At 35.2% G+C, this 25,208-nt stretch overlaps 1 protein-coding gene and 2 pseudogenes across 2 annotated transcripts in view; all 3 read left to right on the top strand.

Moving 5' to 3' along the window:
• Window positions 1–25,208, top strand: part of MGA (MGA, MAX dimerization protein) — a 129,816-nt gene that overhangs the window by 8,543 nt on the left and 96,065 nt on the right. The window lies entirely within an intron of this gene.
• On the top strand, window positions 2,602–17,590 carry LOC107196282 (annotated as a pseudogene).
• LOC112469746 lies at window positions 13,231–13,349 on the top strand (annotated as a pseudogene).

Raw genomic sequence — 25,208 nt, 5'->3', positions numbered from 1 at the left:
GTCTTGTTCAAAACTTAATCTTAGATGTCATAGTCTCAGGGAAGTCAGAGTTTGTTTTAGATCTTTTTCTGGTCATGGAAGTGCTCTGTTTAAACCTGTATCATTATGCCTATATGACTGTATTTTTTTAAATTATAAAAATATATATGATATAAATGTACCATTTTAACCATTTTTAAGTGTACAGGTTTTTGGCACCAAGTGCATTCATATTGTTTTGCAACTGTCACCACCATCCATCTCTAGAGTTTCCATCTTTCCAAGCCAAAACTCTGTACTCATAAAATGCTAACTTACCAATCTCCCCTCCCCCAGTCCTTAAAACCCTCCATTTTACTTTCTGTCTCTGTGAATTTGACTATGCTAGGAACCTCACATAAGTGTAATAATAACAAATATTTGTCCTTTTGGAACAGGCTTATTTCACTTAGCCTAATGTCTTCAAGGGTTATCCACATTGTAGCATATGTTAGAATTTCCTTTCTGTTTAAGGCTGAATAATATTCCATTATTTGTATATACATTTTTTGTTTATCCATTCATTTGTAGATAGACCCTTGGGTTACTTCCACCTTTCTCTACTTTAAATAATGCTGTGAACATGGATATACACACATCTTTTTGAGTCCCTGCTTTCAGTTATTTTGAATATATATGTAGAAGCAGAATTGCTGGATCATATGACAATTCCATGTTTAATTTTTTGAGGAACTGCAGTGGCTGCACCATTATGACCTTAACGCAGAGCCTAGTACATAATAAGAGCACAGTATTTATTGAACGCATTAATCACCTCCTTTTAATTTTTCTCTCTTTTTGGGGGGAGATGTTCATTAACCTCCCTTTAGATTTACTTAACTAATTTATTTTCCCTTATATCCTTTCTTTCCTCTTCCCCTCACCATCTATTTCTAAGATAAATTACAATTTTTAGTTCCCTAACTTTTTTTTGAGGAAAAGTATTTATGGTGTATATGTATCAGAGACGACTAACTAGTCAAAGTTGCTCTCCCCTTCTTTGGGCACTTAGCTAGTCAGAATCCCCCAGTCTCCTGTGCAGTTTGGTGAGACTACCTGACTTAAGTTTGCTTTAGTGGAATATGAGTGGAACTGGGCCTGGGCTCCTTTCTATGTTTCTCTTTTGTCTACCTCTCCTGGCTATCTGGGATGCAACATCCAAAACAACCTTGGAAGCTTTGATAGTCAAGATGGCAGAACTGCTGTCAGTCTGAGTCCCAGAATAACTCTGGAAAACAACTGGCTTAATTAGTGACCTGAATATTCACTTACCAGGCTGATATTTTGGGATCTGTTCTAATAAGTGTGCTACATGCTTAGTTCTGAATAGACTTTATATGAACCTTTGAGTATTTATCTAATTAGAATTAGAATTATATAATTATATCGGGAAGTCTTGGGGATAGACAGTGTGCACATGTATAGAGATGTGAAGATGAAGGAGAGCTAAATACTCATCTACAATAGGAAGTTAATAGTGCCTAAAAAGAAAAGAAAAGGAAAAAAAAGATAAAAGACATATGGTGATATGGAGATATATACCAAAAGTGTCAGCCACAAAAATTGAAAATTTTTGCTTCTAGGAATTGGGAAATTGTTGGGGTAGAGGATCGTTGTTTTTTTTTTTTTTTGTAATAAGCTTTTGTATTTATTCAACTCTTTAATCTTTGTTCATGGATAACTTTGATAAAAAACAAAAACTAAAGATATTTGATAAAGAACAGCAACAAAAAACCCATTCAAATTCTGATTCTCCTTTACAAAAGCCATGAAAGTTAATCAGTCACTTTTTGCTAAATACTTCTGGTGACTGGAGTGTACCACTTTGTGAGGAAACGGGTTTCAATGTTGGGTGTTTTAGAGGTCAGAAGGTTATTTGTTGTACTGATACGAAATCTACGCAGAAACTTCCATTCCAGGACCCCATAGAGCATATGGTATTGTCTTTCCTGCTTCCATGACAACTTTCAAATGACCCTTTAAATATCTTAATGATCCATTACCACCTCTTAAATTTTCTAGGCAGTGATAATGAAAATCATCTTGATTTTGAGACTTATCACCAAATTCTTCCTGGCAAATTGTTCAGTGGCTCATGATTGTTCTTTGGATGTCAGTCAACTGGTTGGTTCACCTGAAATTGGCAGTGTTGCACAAACCTCTACTGCCTGGGTGGCCTTAATTTGCTACTGGCATTTCTGTGTGATCTCGTCTCTATTGCTGACCCCAGCCTTTGGGATTATCAGTGTTGACCTCATAACTGCCTTTATTGGCCTATTAGCTTCTCCTGATATCACTAAAGTTCCTACTAAGTTCCCTAAAGGTTGGCCTCATGCTTTTAGTTTCTTACTGCATAGACTTTCAAGGAATTTGAGAAAAGTTTTACTGGGCTTGGTAGTGCACTATCACATAGTACAGGCGTGCCAGAGGATTCCTTCCTTGCCATTAGTCAACCAGGGTGCCTGAATAGAGACCAGGTACCTGTACTCTTTCACCTCAACTAGAATTCTTTTTATACCTGAGGTTTTGCCTGGTGTAATTGGATATGGCCTGTTTCCTTCTTATTTAAGCATGTTAGTCCTAATGTCCTGGGCTCCTTCTGCCAGTTCTGAAGTCTTCCTGCAGACTCAACAGCTCACTGCTTACGCTGTCCAAGTTCCTCTAGAACAGGGAATGTTGCAGAAAAGATCCAAAATCAGACCAGTGAGAAACCAGGCAGCACCAGAGAGTTGGAGAACTCAGGTTTATTACGCCAGTGGTGCTAGAGGGGCAACATTTCCTTATATAGACCCTTTTCGGCAAGGCCTGATTGGATAATCTGAACTCCGGCTGCTACAAAGCAGCAGAGTTGCCATGGGTTACCGGCAATTACAAAGTGTTAGAAAGCTCAGAGTTGCTAGAGGGTACAAACAGTTACATTTGTAGCTTAGACACTTCAAACAAAAAGGGAGGGTATGTTGTTAATTTTGAGTACAGTCCATGCAGCAAGCATATTTACAGAAGCAGAACAGAAAACTGATTAGCCTTTTGAATGAAAATTCCTCTTCAGGAAGTTCCTCCCACCCTTGTGCTTTGTTGTACTTATAGCAAAGACTGGATATAATGTGTTGAAGACTAGAAGAATATTAAGTGACTGGTGGTATTAAAAGTGAAAAATATGAATTAGAGGCTATGTAGCAACTTGGAAAATATGTTCTCAAAATGTTAAATGAAGAGTAGAACTCAAATTGCGAAGATCCTGCTGTAAATTATGAAAAAATAAAAATACATATAAAAATATACATATATGCATATGGAAATTCAGAGGAATAAAAAGTTACAGTCAGTGATAAGATTGTAGGTATCTTAAATTACATTGTTTATTGGTTTATTGATTTATTTGTGTTTCCTACTAGAATGTAAGCTCAAAGAGGTCAGGATTTTATCTGTCCTAAAACAGTGCCTGGCTGATAGTTTTTCAGTAAATATTTGTTGATTAATGAATTGAATTCAGAAATTTCTTTTTGATGGCTTTACTGTTTAATGCTATAATAATGCTTATTAAAATTAAAACAAAAAAATTAAAAAGGAGATTCCCAATGATTTCAACCTTTCTTTAATACATTATATCTTCTATTTACTCTCGTCACCCTTACTGGCCTCTTTTAGTCCTTTTAAAAGGTGGTACCCCAAACAAGACATAATATAGTCAGGATTTAGGCAAGCCAGGCCAGCATATAGAGGAATTATTTCCTCTCAGGATCGGGATACTAAATCTCCATTTTAGAGTTTTTTGCAGATATGTCTCACTGTTGGCTTATACTGGATTTACTTTGTTGGTATTTAAAACTTTAGTTTTGCTAACACATTATAACAATTTTCAACTCTTTTCACAGTGTTTAACTGCTGATGTAACAGAACTGGCCAGCCTGCCTTTCATGTATTTTTGTTTTTTCCTGTCTACCTTCATTGAAAGTGTTAATAAGTAACAGAACATTCAAAAGATGGCTAGCCAGAAAATACAAGAAGTAAAACCTCTGGAAAGTCTATACATTTTATAATTCTTCAAATAATTTAATGATGACTATACATTTTCTAGGGCTTTCTTCAGAATTCCAGAAATGGCAGGAGTTAAGTACTTGGATAAAAATCAGAAACTGATCTCTGTCTTCAAAAAGTATTGAAAACCTGCTTTTTCCAGGAAAATGTACCATTATAGCCTTACCCTTATTTTCCAACACTGTATCCAGAATTATCAATCATCGGTCCTCTATTATTCATGGCTGTCATTGGCTCTGATAGCCATGGGGTTGGCAAATTTTTTTCTGTAAAGGACCAGATATTACGTATTTTAGGTTTTGTTGGCCAGAGAGTCTCTGCCTTAACAACTCATTTGTGGTATTGTATGGTAAAAGCAGCCATAGACACTACATAAATGAGTGGACATAGCTGTGTTCCAATGAAAGTATAAAAACAGATATCGGGCCTCGATAACCCTTAATCATCTATATACCACCTTTACCATTCTATGAAGATAGAGTACTAGAACTCTAGATTGGAAATTATTTTCCTTCAGAATTTTTGAAGGCCTTGCTTCTAGCTTCCAGTGTTCCTTTTGAGAAATCCCGTGCTATTGTCTTGATCCTTTATTTAAACTGGTTCCTCCCTGCCCCTTCTCCTGATTCCCACTACTTTCTTTGTGCCTTTTACAAGTTACTTAAATCTTCATCACTTTTCTTCATGAGTACAATGGGATAATAATATTTACCTTAGCTTTGTTGTGAGGATTGATGGGATAAGAATGTAAAGTGCTAAAAACAGTTTGGCATATAGTAAGAGCTTAGTAAATAGTTGTTATTATCATCAATATCATCATTTACAAACTGAAATGCCTTTTTCAGTGGTTTTGACAGTCCATAACTACCTCTTGGAACTGTAGGGTTCCTATGGTGTGGAGTCTTGATTTCATATCCAAAGTCTGGGATAGCCTGAAGTGATACTAGAGGGCTTTAGGGTTAAGGAGTGGGAATGAAAATAAATGTAGAGAATCCTGTAGCTCTGAGCCTAATATAGAAGTTGGAGTCACGTAAGAATTTGGTCGCAAGTTGCATTCACTGCGTTTGGAAGGAGAGATCAAAGTATATGTGTATCTTTCTTCACCTGGGTGACCCCTTACCAGAATTATGCATGTTAGTGTGAAAAACAGTGTTTTACAAGTTAACTGTATATTTTCAAAATGAAAGCTTTTTAGCACTGCCGTTTTTTTCCCAGTTATTTTGAAATGTTATAACTGCCTTTTTATTTTAAATAGTATCAGTTATTGCAACCAGCATTTTATATTGTCACTAAGAATTTAACATAATTAGATCAATAGAGGTAACCAATATTGGTGCCATTTGAAACAGTAGAAATTGAAAAGCCATTTTTTCCAGATTGAAATATTTTTATGCATACTCTATTTCCTCAAATTCTCCCTACTTTTGTTTTTTTTGAGGACTCTTTGCTTTCTGAGTGGCATGCTAGGAAAAATGTGGATAGCAACAGACCTGCACCATCTTTATGGGAAATAGGGAATCATTATAAAAATAATGAATTATTATTTAATTATAAAAATTTTTCGATGAGCCTAAGATTATATGAAATACACTTGCCATATCCCAAAACTTCAGCCTAAATTTAGCTGGTTATTTTACTACTAGCGTTTGGTCCAACAGGATGAGAAATTTGTTTTCACTCCTGGAAAAATAGCTACTTTTTAAGGAATGCTTACTTATGTACTGGTCATTGTGTTAAGTACCATTACCTGATTTAGTCTCTTAAGTGGTCTCTTCTTCCTGACCTTGTTCTCTTATAGCATATTCTTAATATAGCAGCCAGAGAGATGCTGTTAAATCAGAGATGCTGTTAAAGTCAGGTCATGTCATGCTCAAACACTGTAGTGGCTTCCTGTTTCTGGTAAAGTTAAAAGCTAAAATCGTTACAGTGGCAAATGAGGTTCTATATGATCTGATCCCTTTTACATCTTTGACCTCATCTTTTACTATTTTACTGCCCACTCTCAGCTCTAACTCCTTAGCCTCTTTATTTTCCCTTGTTCATGTCCTTTCATTTCTGATTTCCTGTCTGGACTACTGCATGACTTGTTTCCTCAATTCTTCTTGTCTTGATTCAAATTTTGCTTGTTTTCCTATCCCTCTGCTTTATTATTTTTTTCTGTAGCACCTATCACTAAGTAACATCATGTCATATTTATTTATTTTGCTTGTTTTATGTTTCCCTTACTAAAATTTAAGTACCACAGGTTACAGATTTTTGTCTTGTTCATTGCTGCTTCCACATCACTTAGAACAATGCTGGCGCACAGTTAAGTGCTTAGTGAATGAGTAAATTGTTACAATGTTATAACATGAGCATTGTTATTACCTTCATTCTCCAGATGAAGAAACTGAAGCCCAGAGAGGTTAAATAATTAGTATAAGGTTATGTAGTTCTTACATTCTGCTAAGTGGCGTTATTTCCTATTATATCTAACCATGCCTTCTGTGCTGAGTCATAGGACATTATTTTTGTGTGTGTAAATATCATATACTCACGTTTTTGTGTCTTCCCTCATTGTTTTCTCACTGGGAGTATTCTTTTCCTTTCCCGCTCCCTATTGAGGCAGATCTTTATTTGCACAAGAAATGGTAACTTAGCGAAGAGTCAAGAGAATGAAGGTTGTTGGGAAGGTGGAGGGATGAATATTGTGAGCTAAGGTCACATAGTAGGAAATGTATGTATGTTTAGGAAGATTTTGGCTAGAGTGAGGTTTTGTTTTAGGGATATGGTAGGTGCTAAAATTAGGGGGAGGGTTATGACCTCATTGATTGGGAGCTTTGAGCTTCAGACTAAGGAGCTATTGCATCTTGAAGGTTTTTGAGCAGAAGAGTGATTATGGATTATACCGCTTTAAAAAATATTTGATTTTACTGTGGTAATGAGAATGGCTTGGAATGGGAAGAGAATCAAATTAGGAACACTTAGGATATTATTATACTGCTGTAGTTCTGAAGTGAGGCGACAAGGACTGACGTTGAGAAGTGAGAGCAGAAATTAAAGCACAGAGAGGAGACACCTACAACATGACTTATAAAATCTGAACTACTTACTGTGGCCTACAAATGTTACATGATCTGACCTTTGCCTATTTATGCAACCTTTCCTCTTATTCTCTATGCTCTTGTCACACTGGCTGTTTCTTTGAATAGTTTTTTTTTTAATGCCTTTGCACTTACCTTCTCTTTGCCTGGAATGTTCTTCTTCAAGTCTGGTTCCTTCCTGTCATTCAATTCTTGGGTTAAATCACCTCTTAGATCTTTCCTGATCACCGGTTTTAAGCAGCCTTTCTTATTGCTTCATTCTTTATTGCTGTCATCGAAGTATATGATTACTTTTTTTTAAATTAATTTTATTTTATCAGTGACAGTTTAACAAGCTAAATACCATTGCAAAGCATAAAAAAATTACATTTTCTTATTTATATACCTACATATTTCTACATAATATGAATACATGGCTACATCTTATATAAATTGAGGTGAATTTCATATAACATAAAATTAACCATTTTAAGATGAACAATTCAGTGGCATTGTTGTGCAACGTCCACCATCTCTATCTAGCTGCAAATCATTTTATGCCCAAGTTAAACCCTCCTACCCATTAAGCAGTTTCTTTCCATCACCTCTTTCCCCCAGTCTCTATGTATTTCCTGTATTCAGTGTCTATGGATCATCTATTCTGAATATTTCATTTAAATGAAATCATACAATATGTAACCTTTCGTGTCTGATTACTTTCATTTAGCACAATGTTTTGCAGGTTCATCCATGTTGTAGTATGAATCACTACTTCGCTGCTTATTATGGCTAAATAATATTTCATTGTTTGCATAAACCGCAATTTGAATCACTACCTGGTTTTAAAACATATATTTGCCTGTCACTCTCCCTTAGAATGTGAACTCCATGAGAGAATGGACTTTGTCATTTTCTCTGCTATATTTTTGTACCTAGAAATGTACCTGGCACTTACTAGATTTGAAATAGGACTTGATAAATCACCTGTGTGGGAGAAGCCCTCTGAATCCAAGGTTTTCAGCTTGGATATCTGTACCATTGACTGAAATAGAAAAGTCTGGAGGGATTTTGGTTTTTGAAGGGAAGATGGAGTCAGGTGGGGGCAGGACATCCAGATGGTGATGTTCAGTAAGTGGTGGGAAATGTGTAACTGCAGCTTGCAAGAATGGTAGGACTGGAGCTATAATTGTATTATTTTTATTTTCATATAGTGTAACATACATATAGAAAACTGGACATATCATAAATGTACAACTTGATGCATTTTTACAAGAGTATACCCTTGATCTAGCACCTGGATCAAGAAAGAATTATTAACAGCACTCATGAGGACTCCTGGTGATGAGCTATATAGTCTTTTAATTGGTATTTGTTCTGTATCTCCTTTGATTAAAAACACTTTGAGACAAGGACCTGTTTAACTTATCAAAGTGGTCTAATAAGGTGATTTTTGTTGATGATTGCTTAGAGGAGTCTTATTTCCATATAGTCAGCCCTGGATGAGGAAAGCCCTTGGTCTAGGATTGTATTCTGTAGAACTTTGGGGTAATTTCCATCTAGTCTTTGTTGTTTTCCTTGTCTTTGAACTCCTATAGCATCAGTCTACTTTACTTGATTTATCACTTTAATGTTATCTATGGTTCTTTAATTTTTTTCATGTGTTCAGTTCATATTCCTTATTAGAAAAAATTAAGTTTTTTGAGGTTGGGAACCTTGTCTTATACTTCTCTATGAATTTTTACATGCTGTTACAGTGCTGAGTAAGTGTTAAGTTAGTGCTTTATGGCGAATTGTTTTGAACGAATGCTAGATTTATAAGTTTGTTATGAAGAGTTCTTCAGATAACTATAAAAAGAATATGTTAAAATGCAAATTTATGTTCACTACATATAAAAAATTTTAAAAGAATGTGAATTGACAGAAATTTTTAGAAATTAAACTTTTATTTTACTTCATCTTAATTACTTTTTGTATGATACCCTATTTTAAATCCCAACTGAAAATATTTGAAAACCTTAGCTCTTCCTTAAGTAATGTTTTAATTACAGCTGAACACCTAAAGTATCAGAGCTGTTAGGTGTTGGTTTCTGTGGATGACTGAACTAAACCTTTGGATCACATTACTGTTAAAGAGTGACAGGCATGAATTAATATTATAATATTTCTACATTTATTGTATTTTCATAGGTAGTTATCAAATGTCTTTAAATGTAAAAGAAAATTTCCAGTTTTTCATGATATATTTTTATTTTAAAGTATTTCAGTCTTACTCATACATATGTGTGTATATATGAAACTCAAATGGTAGCCGATTTTCTTTGGACAGCCTTTAAATTCAGTATCAGGTAGGCAAATACCGTGAAGAAATATGTAGTGTTGATTGTTTTTCTGCATGACTTGAAAGCACAGTATGAGCCCATACAAGTGGGTTGGAAGGTTGCCCTGTTCAATTGAAGATTAAATAGCTATGTATGTACCTGAAGCTGAAATTCTATTTTCTGTGATACTTTTCACTGGGTCATGGAGAGACCTACTCCTACGAGGTAGCCACAAATAAGTATCATAATCAAGGAGAAGCAAATACCCTAGGTGTCTAATTTCAGTGAATTTTTTTATCAGTAAAGGTGATTTGTCAAATGTATAATTAAATACAATTTAACTTTTATACTTTTATGAGACTTTCACATTCATTTCTTTTTGAAAAGTCTTCATCAGATAGGTTGATTCAGAAAATATGAGCATAATATTACTTAATTCTACATATTTCCCAATGTTGTCCATATTCTTCAGTTTTTTATAGCACTTGATTATCATCTGAGACCTTTTTGATTGAGGGAGAACTATATTTAAATTTTTTTTGTTAATTTTATTTTTAAACATATAAGTAATACATTATTTTTATGGTAAGAAATCAAATGATACAGAATTTTATAGATTAGGGAAAAAAAAAAATTCCTTTCTGCTCTTCCTCCCCCCTCCAATCTTTCTCCTCTCCCATCAATACTGCTATTAATAACTTGGTATGCATCTTTTTAAAACTTTTTCATTTGCATTTACATATATAGCAGTCCCCCATTATCTTTGAGGGTACATTCCAAAACCCCCAGTGGATGCTTGAAACCGTGGATAGTACTGAACCCTATATACACTATGTTTTTGTTTACATACATACCTTTTCACTTAAAGGAAGCGCTTTACTGGTTCTCTTTGATCTATCTAAATTGCCAGCATTGCTACTCTTGCACTTTGGGGCCATTATTAAGTCAAATAAAGGTTACTTGAACAAAAGCACTGTGATACCTTGACAGTCGATCTGGTAACTTAGACACAGCTAAGTGACTTAACTGGGGTTAGGGGTGGTGGTACAGGGTAGTGGGTAGTGATAGCATGGGTATGTGGGACGAAGGCATGATTTGTGTCCTGGGCAGGCTGAAGTGAGATGGTGTGAGATTTTATCACACTACTCAGAATGGCATGCAATTTAAAACTTATAAATTGTTTATTTTTGGAATTTTTCATTTAATATTTTTGGACCGAGGTTGACTGAAACCATGGGAAGTGAAATTGCAGATCAGGAGGATTACTGTGTGTGTGTGTGTGTGTGTGTGTGTGTGTGTGTGTGTGTACACACACACACACACACATATAGTTGTTCTTTTAAACCTAATGGAAAATCAAGATTTTTCTTTTTTCACTTAATATGTTTTAGAGATCTTTCCTTATTTGTATATATAATTTTATCTAATACTATTGTAGAGTATGGTTGTTCTATAATTATTTAACCATTACCTAAATGTCCTTAAGTATGGTATTTTCCAGATTATTTCAATCATTACTATAGTGAAATCTATGTTAATATTTCTTGTTTATATAATTTTGTGTAAATGTTCATATTTCTAGACAAGAAGTGAAATTGTTATGTTGAATCTATGTACTTTTAGAATTTGATAAGTGTTGTCAAATTGCAGATCTAATATGCCAGTATATCTTTCTACACATAATGTATGAGAGTACCTACTTCCCCCTACCTCCTGCCAAATTATTTTCTGGTCTGAAAAAGAACTATCTTGTTTTGATTTACATCTCCCTGATTAGTTGTGAAATTGGATGTCTTTCCATATGCTTATTGGCTTTTGTATTTTTCTGTGAGTTGCATATTCATATTTTTTGTCACTATATGTATTGGATACAAATTTCCTTGTGTTCTGGATATTAGTTCAGATAGTAATCCTCTGCATGTAAAGTATGCTGTTAATATTTTCTCCCAGTCCGTTACTTACTTTTAACTTTTTTTGTGATGTGCTCTACTATATAGAGGTTTAAAGTTTTGGTGTAGGGATAGTTCTAGTCTTTTCCTGTATGACTTCCAGGTTTTGTTTTTTTTACCCTGTAATTGCATATATTCTTTTGTCCTAGTATAGTTTTTAAAAATAACTCTTTAATCCACCTCAGTACTTAGCTCTTTTAATTCATCGCAGTTTGTATTTGTGTGGCATAAGATAAGGATATTTTCCCCATATGGTCAGCCCAGTTGTGCCCAATATAATTAACTGGATACTTTTTTAGTGATTTGAAATGCCATTTTTTTTATTGTGGTAAAATACACATAATGTAAAATTTACCATCTTAATCATCTTTAAGTATACAGTTCAGTGGTATTAAACACATTCACATTGTCGTGCAGCCATCACCATGATCCATCTCCATTAACTCTTGTCATCTTGTAAAACTGAATCTCAATGCCTAAACAACTCCCCTCCCCCTGGGCCTCTGGCAACTACCATTATACTTTGTCTTTATGATGAAATACTTCTCTTTTATCATATATTTAATTCCCATTTAGTCAGTATCTGGAGTCTCCTTTCTGTTCTATTTATTTATCTGTGCATCAGTATCATATGTCATTCCATATTCCTATTTTAGAGCTTTTGAGAGCAGGTGGAGAGAGCTCCCTACTCTTTCTTTTCTAAAATTTTACTGGATAGTCTCATTTCGAGAATTTCTAGTTAAGTTTTAGAATAGACTATTAAGTTTTAGAAAACATTCTGTTGAGATTTTGATTAGAATTACATTAAATTTATAAAATAATTTGAAAACAATTCGACATCTTCACATTTGAGTCTACCATCCTGGAATATATTTATTTATTCTTTTTTGTTGTTGTAATCATTTTTAGAGCTTTATAATTTTCTTCATATCGGTCTTTCATGTTTCTTATTAGACAGTTAACTAAAACGAATCTCCTTTGGCTTATTTTATTTCTGTAAAGCTTTAAGAGAAAGGAAAAACCTAAAATTGTTTTGGTTATTGGCTATAATGGGCTTTAAATAATTTTGTTTTGTTTTCCTTTTGCTTTTTTGGGTTGACAGTGCTGCAGAAATTTTTTTGCCAATGTCATGATAGGGCAGCTATTGTTTCTTACATTTGGTAGGTGGTACCTGTTGGGATCAGTAAGCTCCCAACTTTACCCTAGAGTCTGGGACCAGTACTGTCCCTGATCAAGGAGAATTTAAGAAGTCCTAGGATGGTAGTGCAGGCGTAAGTTAGTTTAGGGCTTAAAATTTTTTTGCTATTATAAAAAGTGCTGCAGTTCATACTTCTGTAGAACAAATTTCTACACGTGTAATTGCTGAGTTAGAGGTTAAATAAAAGACTGTTAATTTATACTTCTACCAAACGTATATGAGTTCTTGTTTCTTTGTAGCCTCACCAGCGATACATATTGTCTTATTTTTGCCAGCTAATAGATGAAAAATGGTATTTCGTTGTTGAGTTTAATTTACCTTTTCTAATTTCTACTGAGATGAGGAATCTTTTTTTAGTAGAGTTATTGACATGTGTATTTCTTCACATGTGAATTATGTTTTCATATCTTAAAAATTTTTGCATGTTTTATACTAGGTTGTTTTTTTCCTTTTTAGGATATGTATTATGGTTGGTAATCATTTGTCTATATATACTTAGGGATTTTTCTTGCAAACTGTTGCTTACATTATTTTATTAATGGGGGTTATCCTACTGTTGTCTAAAAAATTACTTTTCTGTTTTCATAGCTGTATATCTGTTATCTTTTTCTTTTTTGTATTTCACAAGTTCATTTAAAATGAAATAACTTGTCTATGGCAATGCCACCCTGATCAGGCTCTATCCCATCTGATCTTGGAAGCTAAACATGGTCGAGCCTGGTTAGTACTTGGATGGGAGACCACCTAGGAAGACCAGGTGCTGTAGGCGTAAAAAAAAGAAATAACTTTTGTGACTTTTAAGGAACATATTCATTATGTAAGCCTAGTTGTGTTTATAAAATAGCATTTTTGCATATGTTTTATTAATAAAGTTATTAGATTTGCCTGCTTCCTAAGCACTTAAATTTTAAGTGGAGAAAAAATAGACAAGCATAGAATGCTTTATCAATGAGATTTTGGGTCTCTACTAAATAGAAACTGGCTTTTATTATATACCTGATAACTTAAGACAGCTTCTTTTACATAGTTAAAAGTCTGGAAACACTTGAATTGAGTGCATCAGGAAGAAACCTTGCTTAAGTTTCTGTTTCTTAGAAATTTTCAGTATTTTAATTTATCTAGTACCTACTTTTTATAGAACCCTCTGTCAGTTGTTTTGAAAGATAGTGAGATTGAATTTCTGTCCTCTAGGAGTTTAGGATGGGCAATGACCCAAGGCACTCTATGATGTGTTCAGTGAGTGGTGAAGAAACTTCACTGGAGAAAGAAGAAATTATCTGAAGTTGAATAGTCTGGGTAAACTTGGTGGAGAAGCTGTGTAATTTGAGCTGGACCTTGAAAGAGGAATGGGATTTTTCCTTGTGCTAAGTACTATGCACATGGCACTTTATGTGAAATTTTTTCATTTAATCTTTCTAACAACCCTATGAGACAGGTATAGTTACTATTCCTTTTGTAGAAATGAGGGAACTGGAGATTACAGTGTTTTCAGTGGGTCCATCTATATGTATGAAAATCATAAAAAAGGGTCTGGAAGGATACACACCCAATTTAAATATTGGTTCCTTCTGGGGAAGGGCACTGAGATTTCGAAGGTGGAGATGAAAAGGAGGCTTTGTAATTTTGAGTTATTGTTTAAAGATATATTACAAAAGAAATAAATTCTAAAAATAAAATTTTTTTGGAACTAAGATAACAAGAAAGGAAGTCTCAGGTACTAAAGATTTTAGGAAAGAGATCTACTTGCAAAATAGTGTAAGAGAATCAGACTTAGATTGGCTCGATGAATTAAAAAATACAGGTATTTATTGGGACAAAACATAAGATCACCAATATTTATTGAGTTTAAATTAGTCTGTCATGGTAGAAAAACAACAATTTTATAACATGATTATTATATCCACAAAGGTCATAACATTTTTTTGGATACCAACATTGCAGAAGTTGGGGAAAAAGTTGTTTAGTTAGAGAGTCCAAGCTTACAGAAAATGATTAAGATTTCTTGTATTATTGGGATCAGAATTAAAGAGAGTGACTCTTATTTTTTATTTATCTCAAGATACAATGTTATTTTCTTTCCCCCTATCAATGGGATGTGACATTTATTCATAATGGTGGCAAGGTGGTGTCATTTTTGCTTTCCCAGGGCTTTTATTCAATATCACAAGCTAACAAGTGCTGGAAGTAGTATTTGAACCCAGACCATGTGGGTTCAAAGTTCTAGATCTCAGCTGTTGTGCTACTAAAAATGGAGAGACAGGAATTCCCAATGGAGAAGCAGAGTTTATAGAGGAAGGTCAGTATAAGGTATGTACAGGGCGTATTGCAGTAAACCAGTGTGATTATAAGGTAGAATTTATGGCAGGAAATGATGAGAGATAAAAGATAAAGGGGCTTTTTGAGACTACAGTGTGGATTATCTTGAAAATGAGGACAATTAATGGGTCCAAGGATGGATGTAAAGGATTCATTCATTTTACAAAAATTATATTGAAATAGAATTTCAGATACATAAAAGATTATTCTTTGAGATAAGAGTGAGTGAACGTGTGGCATTGTGATTTATCCATTCTTTACAAAGGTTCTTTAGCGTCAGTTGATCTTTACAATATACCAGACTCTTCAAAGGAGAGGATAAAGTCCTATCTTAGCAATTCTACTTCAGTTTTACATAGGATGTTTCTTTGAGAATGTTACTACCACTTTATGTTGTGGCAAATATACATAACATAAAATTTACCAATTTAACTATTTTAAATTATATAGTTCATTGGAATTAAGTACATTCACAATGTTGTGCATCACTGCCATCTGTCTCCAGAACTTTTCATCTGCCTGCACTGAAACTATACCTGTTAAACTCTAATTACCCATTCCGTCCTCCTGCAGTTCCTGGCAACCACCATTCTACTTTCTGTCTCTGTGAATTTGACTTTGCTAGATACCTCATGTAGGTGGAATCATGTAACATCTTTGCACTTTTGTGTCTGGCTTATTTCACTTAGCATAATGTCTTCAAGGTGCATTCATATTGTAGTACGTGTTAGAACTTCCTTCCTTTTTACAGTTGAATAATATTCCATTGTATGTATATACCACATTTTGTTTATTTGTAGATGGACATTTGGGTTGCTTCTACATTTGACTATTGTGAATAATGATGTTACGAATACTGGAGTAGAACTAATTTGTTTGAGTCACTGCTTTCACTTCTTTTAATTATATACCTATAAGTGGAATTGCTGAATCATTTGGTAATGCTGTGTTTAACTTTTTGAGGAATCACCAAGCTGTTTTCCACAGTGACTGCACCACTTTACATTAATTCCCACCAGCAATACACAAGAGTTCCAGTTTCTTCACTTCCTTGCTAGCACTTATCTTTTTGGTTATAGCCATCTTAATGGGTATGGAGTGGTATTTCATTGTGGTTTTGATTTGCATTACCCTGACTAGTGTTATGGGGAATATTTTTATGTGCTTATTGGCTATTTGTATCTTGTTTGGAGAAACGTCTATTCAAGTCCTTTGTTTATTTTTTAATTAGATTGTTTGTATCACCACTTTTTAGATCTAGTAAATCTCAGTTGTCTTTTGAGATGAACCAAAGGCTCATCACTACCACTTAATTTATAACATATTGATATAAACTGTGGTAGGGAGGACCTCGTTATTAGGAGATTGATATTAAGTATTAAGTTATAATTTGGGAAACCGCTTAGTTGGGGATGACTGGCTCAGATTGTTCATGACCATCATTATAAATTATCCAAATGTTGCATAATAATCTCTATTGAGAAGATGGAAGTCATTGTTGTATTTCTGTTCCTTGGTTTTTCTGCAGCTAGGAACTATTCCTGTTTTGATTTCTAGTTTTGACTAAGAGTGTGCTTAATAATAGTTACCTTGCATTTACCCTTTGGCTTCTATCCACTTTCTCTAATTCATTGATGCAGATGAATTTTAATGTTATTAGGGAAATTCATCACTTGCTCACATTAATAATCCTGTAACCTCATGGTAACTCCGAATGGAAATATTTTTCAGTGTGGTTCACCTGATAAAAAGATGAGTAAAGTAAGAAATACTTTTACATAAGATAGAATATTATCTCTCTGATCTCATTTTTCTATTATTGTCCCCTCTGTTACTTCTCTTCAGCTCTAATGTCTCCTTGCTATCCCTCGAACACTCTGGAAAATCTCCCATCCGAGAGCCTTTGCCTGGAATATTCTTCTCCCAGATATGGCTTATTCCTTCACCTCTTCTAAGTCTTTATTTAAGTGTTACCTGTTTGGTGAGCCCTAACTTCACTATTTAAACTTGTAACCCTTCCGAATACTACTAGTATCCCTTTCCTGCATGATTTCCATAGCATTTAATTACCATACAACATATTATATATTACTTATATAATTGCTTGTCTCTCCTCCCCAACCCAAGACTAGGCTCCTGTATAAGCTTCAGGGAGACAGTGATTTTTATCATTTTGTTCATTGCTATATTCTGTAGCACCCACAAGTATGCCTGACATGTGGTAGGGGTGACTTTTGAGTGTTAAGAACACACTATAATGTTATTTTAAAAACGAATGCAACAATACTTTGCATTCTTCCTTCTCATCCTGGGCCTGGTGGAATAGTTCCTGCAAAGGAGGGTGATGAGAAAAGGGCCATTCTGCCGTCAGTGAGGTAGTGACCAGAGACTACAACATCACCATTTACAAGCACATCCATGGAGTGGGATTCAAGAAACATGGCCTTTGGGCATCCAAAGAGATGCGGAAATTTGCCATGAAGGAGATGGGAACTCTGGATGTGTACATTGATACCAGGCTCAACAAAGCTGAGCCAAAGAAATAAGGAATGTTTCGTACCACATCTGTGCGCATTTGTCCAGAAAATGTAATGAGGTTAAGAGTCACCAAACAAGCTCTATACGTTGGTTAACTATGTATCTATTATTACCATTTTCAAAAATCTACAGAAAGTCAATGTGGATGAGAACTGACTGCTGATTGTCAAAATTATAAAACCACACACATACACACACGTGCTGATGCTGTCTTAGAATTTGAGTAGGAATATATGGTAATTCTTAATTTGGAGGGCACAAAGATAGCTTTAAAAATTTTATGAGAGCTATATGGATTGCCTCGTTATTAAAAATAATAGGTCTGAATTGAACTTATTTATGTGCTAATAGTGTTGAACATTTTCCATGGTTTTTAAAAATAGTTCACTTTCCTTTGTAAATTTCCTGATCTTTCCATTTACTTATCAAGTTATATTTTTATGGGTATGCGTGTAATTAATATATGTGTGTGTATATTTTCTTCATTTTCCATGTTGTGTTAGTTTACAGAACTTTAATTTTTTATGCAGTCAAATCTGTTTTTATTATGATTTTTTTTTTATTTTTAAGCTTAGAAAATAGGCCTATCTTCCTCTTCTTCCTGCCCAGAGATTTGATAAATATTCACTTTTGTTCTAGCTTCTTCCTAAAAGAATGAAAGTGTGTAGAGACCATAGAATTTAGGAAATCCTAGGCAACTGGTTGCTAATTGAGGTCATGGTTGTGGAAGAGATTGTTTAGGGAGAGTGTTTAGCTGAAGAGAGAAAAGGAGGGAGAATTCTACAGCGGACCAACATGTAGGTGATTTACAAAGAATGAGAGTTAAGAAGACTAAGAAGGAAGTCAGTGATAAGAGAATATGGGGAGAGGGACATAGCAGAGCCCAAGAATGAAGCAAGTTTTAGGAGTGGTAGTGTTTTAGTGGAGAGATGGAAGTGTAGTACAAGTGCCTACAATTTTAGTCTTGAAGAGTTTAGCAGGGAAAGGATGAAAAGAGAATGGGTCACAGCTTGTGAGATAGGAGGTAGAGTTGAGGAAATTTTTTTGTTTAAGGAAGGGAAGAGTTTAGCATATTTATAGAAAGATGTTGTAGTTAGAGGAAAGGGAGATACTGGGTGGGAAAAGTTAATCGAAGGTTCCAGAGGAGGTTTGGGGTTCTAGGCTTAAGAGTTTTGGTGGGAATTAATTTTAGAATGGAACAATACCTCTTACTTTAAGAGAGATAGGAAGGAGGTAAAAATGGCTGAGGATCTAGGAATAGGAGAAATGAGATAATTTGGAGGGATTGTGCCTGATGGACACTTTTTAGCTATGCGATTTATAATCAATGAACAATTCAGGCTTTGGTTTTTCACTGTAAAAGAATATTAATGCTTTCTTTGGCCATTTCATAGACTTGATGTGAGTTCAAAATGAAACAAGATATGTTAAAATGCTTTAGAAACTTAAAATGTTATACATATCTATAATCAATGTTTGAGAAGGCCATTTCCTTTGTGTAGAGTATAAAAAGCTTACTGAGTCAAAATGCTCCAAACAGTAGGAAGTTACAGAAGATTCTGGTGTTTTAGGACCATAGTGTTTGGAAGTCTTAGGTTTCTGAGTCTTGATCATATATCTAGTAGGTTTCTTTACAAATCAGGAATGTGTTTTAGTAAGTACTGTTGCTGACATTAGCACCTGAAATCATTTAAAACATTGATGGTGAGAATAATTAAGGGAAAAATGTGTGGGAAGGCATGCTTAGAAACAAAGTGAATTTTCAGTGGTTTAAGTTTGGCGTGATACAGCAGGTATTCTACATTCTCATGTATGTCTTTGCTATTTCACTTCTCATAACTTTTGAAAAACTAAACTTCTAGTTTATTTATGAACTCTTAAGTTCAGTGTTTGGTTCAGTGTTTGGGACTGATTTATACGTAGCTCTTTTCCACGTTAATGTGTCCTCGTGACACATAGGTATAGTTTTTTTTTCTTTTTTCTTTTTTATATGGAAGATGTGTATCACATGGTATTTAGTGAAAAAAAAATAGGTTTGGATTGTGCTTTTCTTAGCACTCTAGATTCCTTTAGCATTTCCATTACTTTGCCCTTTTCAGTCTTGGGTTTCTGTTTATGATTTCTGGATGCTGAGGATGATTGGAGAAAATCATGTAATTGAGCTGATTGTTCCACTACTGATATATGTGCTGGTTACTCTAATTTGGCTCTTGATGTTTTAGTTAATTACCATGAATATTTCTTGTGATATTGACTCTCATTCATTCTCCAGACAGAGAAATATGTGATATTGTTTCACTGTGTACCCTTATTCATTTATTCAAATATATTTGGGTGTCTATTGTGGGCCTGGCCAATATGCCAATGAATAGAAAAATTTAAGAGGGAGATAATAACAGTGTCAAATACAGTACATTGTTATAGAAAAATAAAGACAGGAAAAATATTCATTTGATTTGGTGATTAAGAAGTCATGGTGACCTTAAGAGCAGTTTCAGTAGGAGGTTAAGGGTGGAATCCCCCTTACAGTTGGTGAAAGAGTGGCAAATGATAAAGGAGGAGGGGAAGAAGAAGATACAGGAAAGAGGAGTGAGTGAGAGGAAATAGAGGAGAGTGAGGGGAAAAGAATGAGAGGGGAAAAGAATGAGAGGGGAAAAGAGCAGGAAAGAAGAGAGGCGGGAGAGTTGGGTGGGAGAAGAAGGGAAAACGAAGGAGAGAGGAGAAAAATAGAATAATTTCTCTTTGATAAGGTTTGCTGAGAAGGGGAAGAAGAGACTGGATGGGAACCAGGAAGGAATTTCTTTTTAGGATAAGGCCTGGCTTTGTATATGTGCTGAGGGGAAAAGGTGCTAACAGAGAAGGAAAGGTTAAAAATTCAAGGTGTGGTATGGTTAAAAGAGGTAGGAAGGGGGTGGGAGTCACAGTGTGGGTCAATTACAGGTGGATGGACTGGCATTGAACAAGAGGAGGAGGACCTCATTTTCTAGGACTGAAACAAAAATAGGTAAGGAGAGATATGAATATAGATAAGATTATAAGAAGGGTCCTGTGGGTTGAGGAAGGTCTGAATAAAAGATCAGAATCAAGATTGTTAGTTGAAAGTGAAGGGCCTGGGCAGGGGATGACTGCGGGGGGCTTGAGTTGAGAAAGTGATTGAAGGAGTTGTTGAGGGGAATGAAAGAGGGAATTTATCCAGTTTATTTTAAAGGACAAAAGTTGGAGACTTGTTAGTGATATCAGTGTATCTGGTGTGGTTTTTCTTTAGAGTAGCTCAGTTTCCAGAAACAGTATTTACCTGGAGCTGTGGTTTTGTGGTCAGATTCAGAGAAAGGGGTGCAAATATGAAATTGCTGCTCAGAGATTTGGATGTCCAACCATAGGATCTGGGTTGGGAGGAATCAGGATTTGAGGGACAGGAATTTTCTGTAAAGTGATAGAGTAAGTAGATCAGAGTAAAGTTTTTGTGAGTTATTAGAGAAATCAAAGTGGAACAGTTTTGAATGATGATAAGATCCAGAAAAATAGATGCCTCAAATAGAGTTGAACTAAAAATCTTTGCAATTGAAGGTTTGTTCATTCTAATGTACAGTAATTGGATGGATTATCTTCATGGACATTGAAATCTCCCAGGATCGTGATAGGAGATTTAATAGAGGAGACTGAACGAGGCTTCTAGGTCTTCAGTAAATGAGGAGCTAGGGCTAAGGGATCAGAAGATGCTAGTGAAGAGAAGATATATCTTGAAGATGGGACCACAAAGGAGGATGATCATGATCTGGAAGATACAGTAGGAAGGGAAGTGAATGCCAATCACTTCTGGCTCTGTGGGGCTATGGATTGCAGTAAAGAGAGAGAACTGTGAGAAAATCTTTAGGGAAGAACAAAGTTTTAGGTCAGGGTAAACAAGTAGAGCATTGTTCAAAAAGATTGAGGAAGACTAGGGTATAGAAACAAGAGAATGATTATTATCTGTTGGTAGGTAATGAAAAAGATATGGTGTGACAGTATAGAAGAAACCACGGTGGAGGACATTTTGACAAGGAAAGTAGATAATGGTGGGGATGTTATTGCCTTTGTATGTTGGCAGTTATTCATTGGGCTCAATTGTTTGAACTTTGACACGTTAGTACTGGAACTGATTTAAAGTCCCAGATAGTATTTGACTTGATCTTATAAAGGCGATAAAGGCTTTTTATAAAATAAATGGCAGGGGTAACAAAGGCCATATTCTGGGCGAGAGATTGATGTCCTCAGCAGATTTAAAGTCCCTTGTTAGGTAAAGGCTCTTAGGAGGAATATGTTGAAGGGCTGGTTGTGTCCAGGAACTCCCATGATTCTTGAAGATGGGCTATAAACTCATGTTGGGTGTAGGGATGTGGTGACAAAGATCATTTTAGAGTGATTATCTGCTTAAAATTGCATGGCTTGTGTATATAAACTAGAAACAAACAAATGATTAATTACTATGTTAGAGTGTTGGGATATAGATTACTTTTTATTTCAAAATATTCTACAATTTTTGTAAAAATTAAAATGAAAGAGAAACATGAAATACGGGCTTTTGGAGAGCTTCTGTATGAATTAAGAGTCTTGGTTGCAAGACCAGAAAACCCAACCTAACCTGACTTAAAAAGAAAACATTTTCTTTTATGTTAACTAAAAAGTTCAGGGTAAGCACTGGGTTCAGGCATGGCTTTTGTAGTTTAGATGATGTCACCAGAACCTAGTCTGTTTCCTTCTCTGAACTTATATCTGCTCTCCACTGTGTATTGATTTGATGTTTAGGTTTCTTATGGCAGTAAGATGGCTGAAAAAGCTCCACTTGCTACCCTTCCAGTTCAAGTGCAACAACTCAAATGAAAGTCCTGAGCCTGTCATTGACCAGATGAGCCATGTGTTTGTCTTTGACCTAGTTATAGATAAGAATGTAATGCCCTGATTGACTTAGGTCTAGGTCACTAGTAGTTATGGGTTAAGATCAGTATCTCTCTTGCTGCTTTGGACCTCTTTATATACAGAGGAATAGTCTTATATCTGATTTTTCCTGTGTCTAGATTGCTTTTAGAACAATCTAGATATTTGAAATTTTGTTCAATTAGTGTTTCTACAACAAATTCAGTGATTACTGAGCTTTGTGAAGGGCATAGTTCCAGGTACTTTTGAAAATCCTAAGTTGAATAAACCTAATCTTTGCTTTAAAAGAGGTGGCTGCCTAGAAGGGTTATTAGTGTATGTTTAGCTTCTTTCCATCACAGGTAACAAAGAGATATTTGGGTGTCTTTTAAGAACTGGGTACTCATTGCACAGGTCCACATGGTAAAAGGGAGCCTGGAATCCCACAGTAATCCAGGATGAGCAGCGTGGATCTAAGCCTTAGGGAACTGGAGGAATCCACTGAAGCTGTAGAGACTATATTTTTTTATAGCCTTTTCAGCATGAAACTTTGTCATTCTCCCCTTACACTGGGGTTTCTTAGTGTCTTTTTTGGTCTCTGGTTATACCATTCCTTTCCTATCCAATCCTTGACTTCACCCTCTTCTTTGTGTATGCTTTTTCTTACCTTATGGTTTCATATCATATATGGTCCGTGGTGTCGTATGACCTGTTCTCTGACAATGTTTTAGTTTCTGTTCTTCCGCACTATGTGAGTCCCTCTTACCACTTTCCATCAGTTGAGAGAGAGAGTGAGAGAGTGCATTTGTACATCTAAGAAAGATAACCGGTCTGTCATTCTTGTTGGGCTAAGCTCTTTAGCAAGCTTCTTCCTCATAGGCCGATGGCCAGTCTGTAGAACTGGTGACCTAGGCTCTCAAGGGCCAGGGTCATGTGGCACTTACCTGGAGGTTAGGAAATAATACGAAATAAGAGGCCATCACACTGCTCCTTAATATGCAAGGAACTGTTGGTAGAGTTTTAACCTTAAAGGAGAATTGTGTTTCCGTTGACCAATCTGTCCAGCATGGTAAGAACTAGATTGCTGTGCATCAAAATAGAATTACACAAAACAATCTTTTGGCATATAGAAGGTGGCCAGCGTTTATCTGGCAAGGACATGAAGACAGTTCCTGATTGTACTAGACTTTTAAGAATGAGGAAGATGTCAGTAGGAGGAGATTAAGGAGAATGTTGTGCATTAATGGGCTATGAAGGCAGGGAGAAGATGCTAAAGCAGTGGCAATTGAAAATGCAAAAGATCAGGTAAAAAATGTGTGAGGCATATTTGGTCCAGCATATAGTACTAATAAGAAAGAAAGCTGAATTCAGAATATTGAGATATTTTTATGCTAAGTAAGCCAAGAAGTTCAGGTACAACTTGATGTTCATTGTTTAACTGTCCTAAGTTCTCACTGACTTTAAAATCACTATGAGAATTTTCAGATGAGTAAAGTTTAGTCCAGAGAAGTGATAGAATTTTTTTTTTTGGTAATTGAGATAAGATTGCACATCATTCGAATCTTAATTTTGTGACAATAATACCTTTTCTCCACCAGCATTTCTCTCTCTCTCTCTCTCTCTCTCTCTCTCTTTCTCTCTTTCTCTTTTGATAATAGCCATTCTAACAGGCATGAGGTGATATCTCTGGGAGTGGAAATCTTTTGCATTGTTTTAATTCTTGACAGCATGGGATGTGTATGCAGCTTGACGTTACTTGTGGTTCAAACTGTGTTTTCATTGAAATGACTTTGTTACGGTATAAGTATAATCACTGTTTTGCCTTTTGATTTTAGGTTGAATTCATTGAGAGACATCAAATCTTGTAGGAAAAGCTAATTTCTAGTTTTCATTGTTCTATAATAGTGGTTGAGGGTGGTTCTTCTCATTTGGAAATATTTCAGCTTGAAAAAGTTGCAATAAGACTCTACCACTGCTAAGCCTGCTAATGTGGTAGAGCAAATCAAGATATTCATCTATTTCTGACAAAAATTCATGGAATCAAGGATGGTTAAATCCATGGGAGTAAAGTCAACCATTGATACTACTGGTTGAATAACACATGATAGATTCAGATATTTTCTGAAAAGTATCTTCTAATGAATGATGCAATGAATAACCATAAACTTTAAAGCCTTGTACATTGTTCAATTAAGCCTTTTTCTGCCCACATGAATTTTTACCACCTTCAGTTGTAACACACCTTAGCAGACTCCACTTCAGATTGCATTGAATTAGTGCTTTCCCAGCTTCTTTGAAAATATTCTTACTTATTGTTGTTCCATGCAGATAATTCATACCCACTAATTATTTAGTCACTTCAAAACTTGCATTAACTCTTCAAATAAACAACTTCTCAAAAAACAATAATTGGTAACTCCTGTCAGCTCATCAAGAGCCAAGAAAAACACTCAAAATCATTTGCCTTGATATTGTGGTTGGTTTTTTTTTTGTTTTTTTTTTTTTAAATTTTCAGGTGTATATTATAATTTGACATCTATATATTCTATTGTGTATTTACCGTCCAAAGTCCAGTTTCCTTCAGCTACCATATATTTGATCCACTTTACCCACTTCACCCTACCCCTCCCCCCCTATATTTGACTCCTTTTGCCCTGTCTACCTCTCCCCTCCTCCCCCATCCCCTACTCTCTGGTAACCACTAGTTTATAGTCCATGTCCATGAGTCTCTGTTTTTCCCGTTCATTCATTTGTTGCTTTTAGATTTATATCCCACATGTAAGTGATATCATGTGATTTTCAACTTTTTCTGTCTGGCTTATTTTGCTTAACATGATTATCTCAAGGTCCATCCACATTATTGCAAGTGGCAGTATTTCAT

The sequence above is a fragment of the Pteropus alecto genome, unplaced genomic scaffold (genome assembly GCF_000325575.1).
Source record: "Pteropus alecto unplaced genomic scaffold, ASM32557v1 scaffold86, whole genome shotgun sequence".
Taxonomy (NCBI): Eukaryota; Metazoa; Chordata; class Mammalia; order Chiroptera; family Pteropodidae; genus Pteropus; species Pteropus alecto.
The sequence above is the reverse complement of the archived record's forward strand: the minus strand, read 5'-3'. Positions and strand labels throughout refer to the sequence as shown.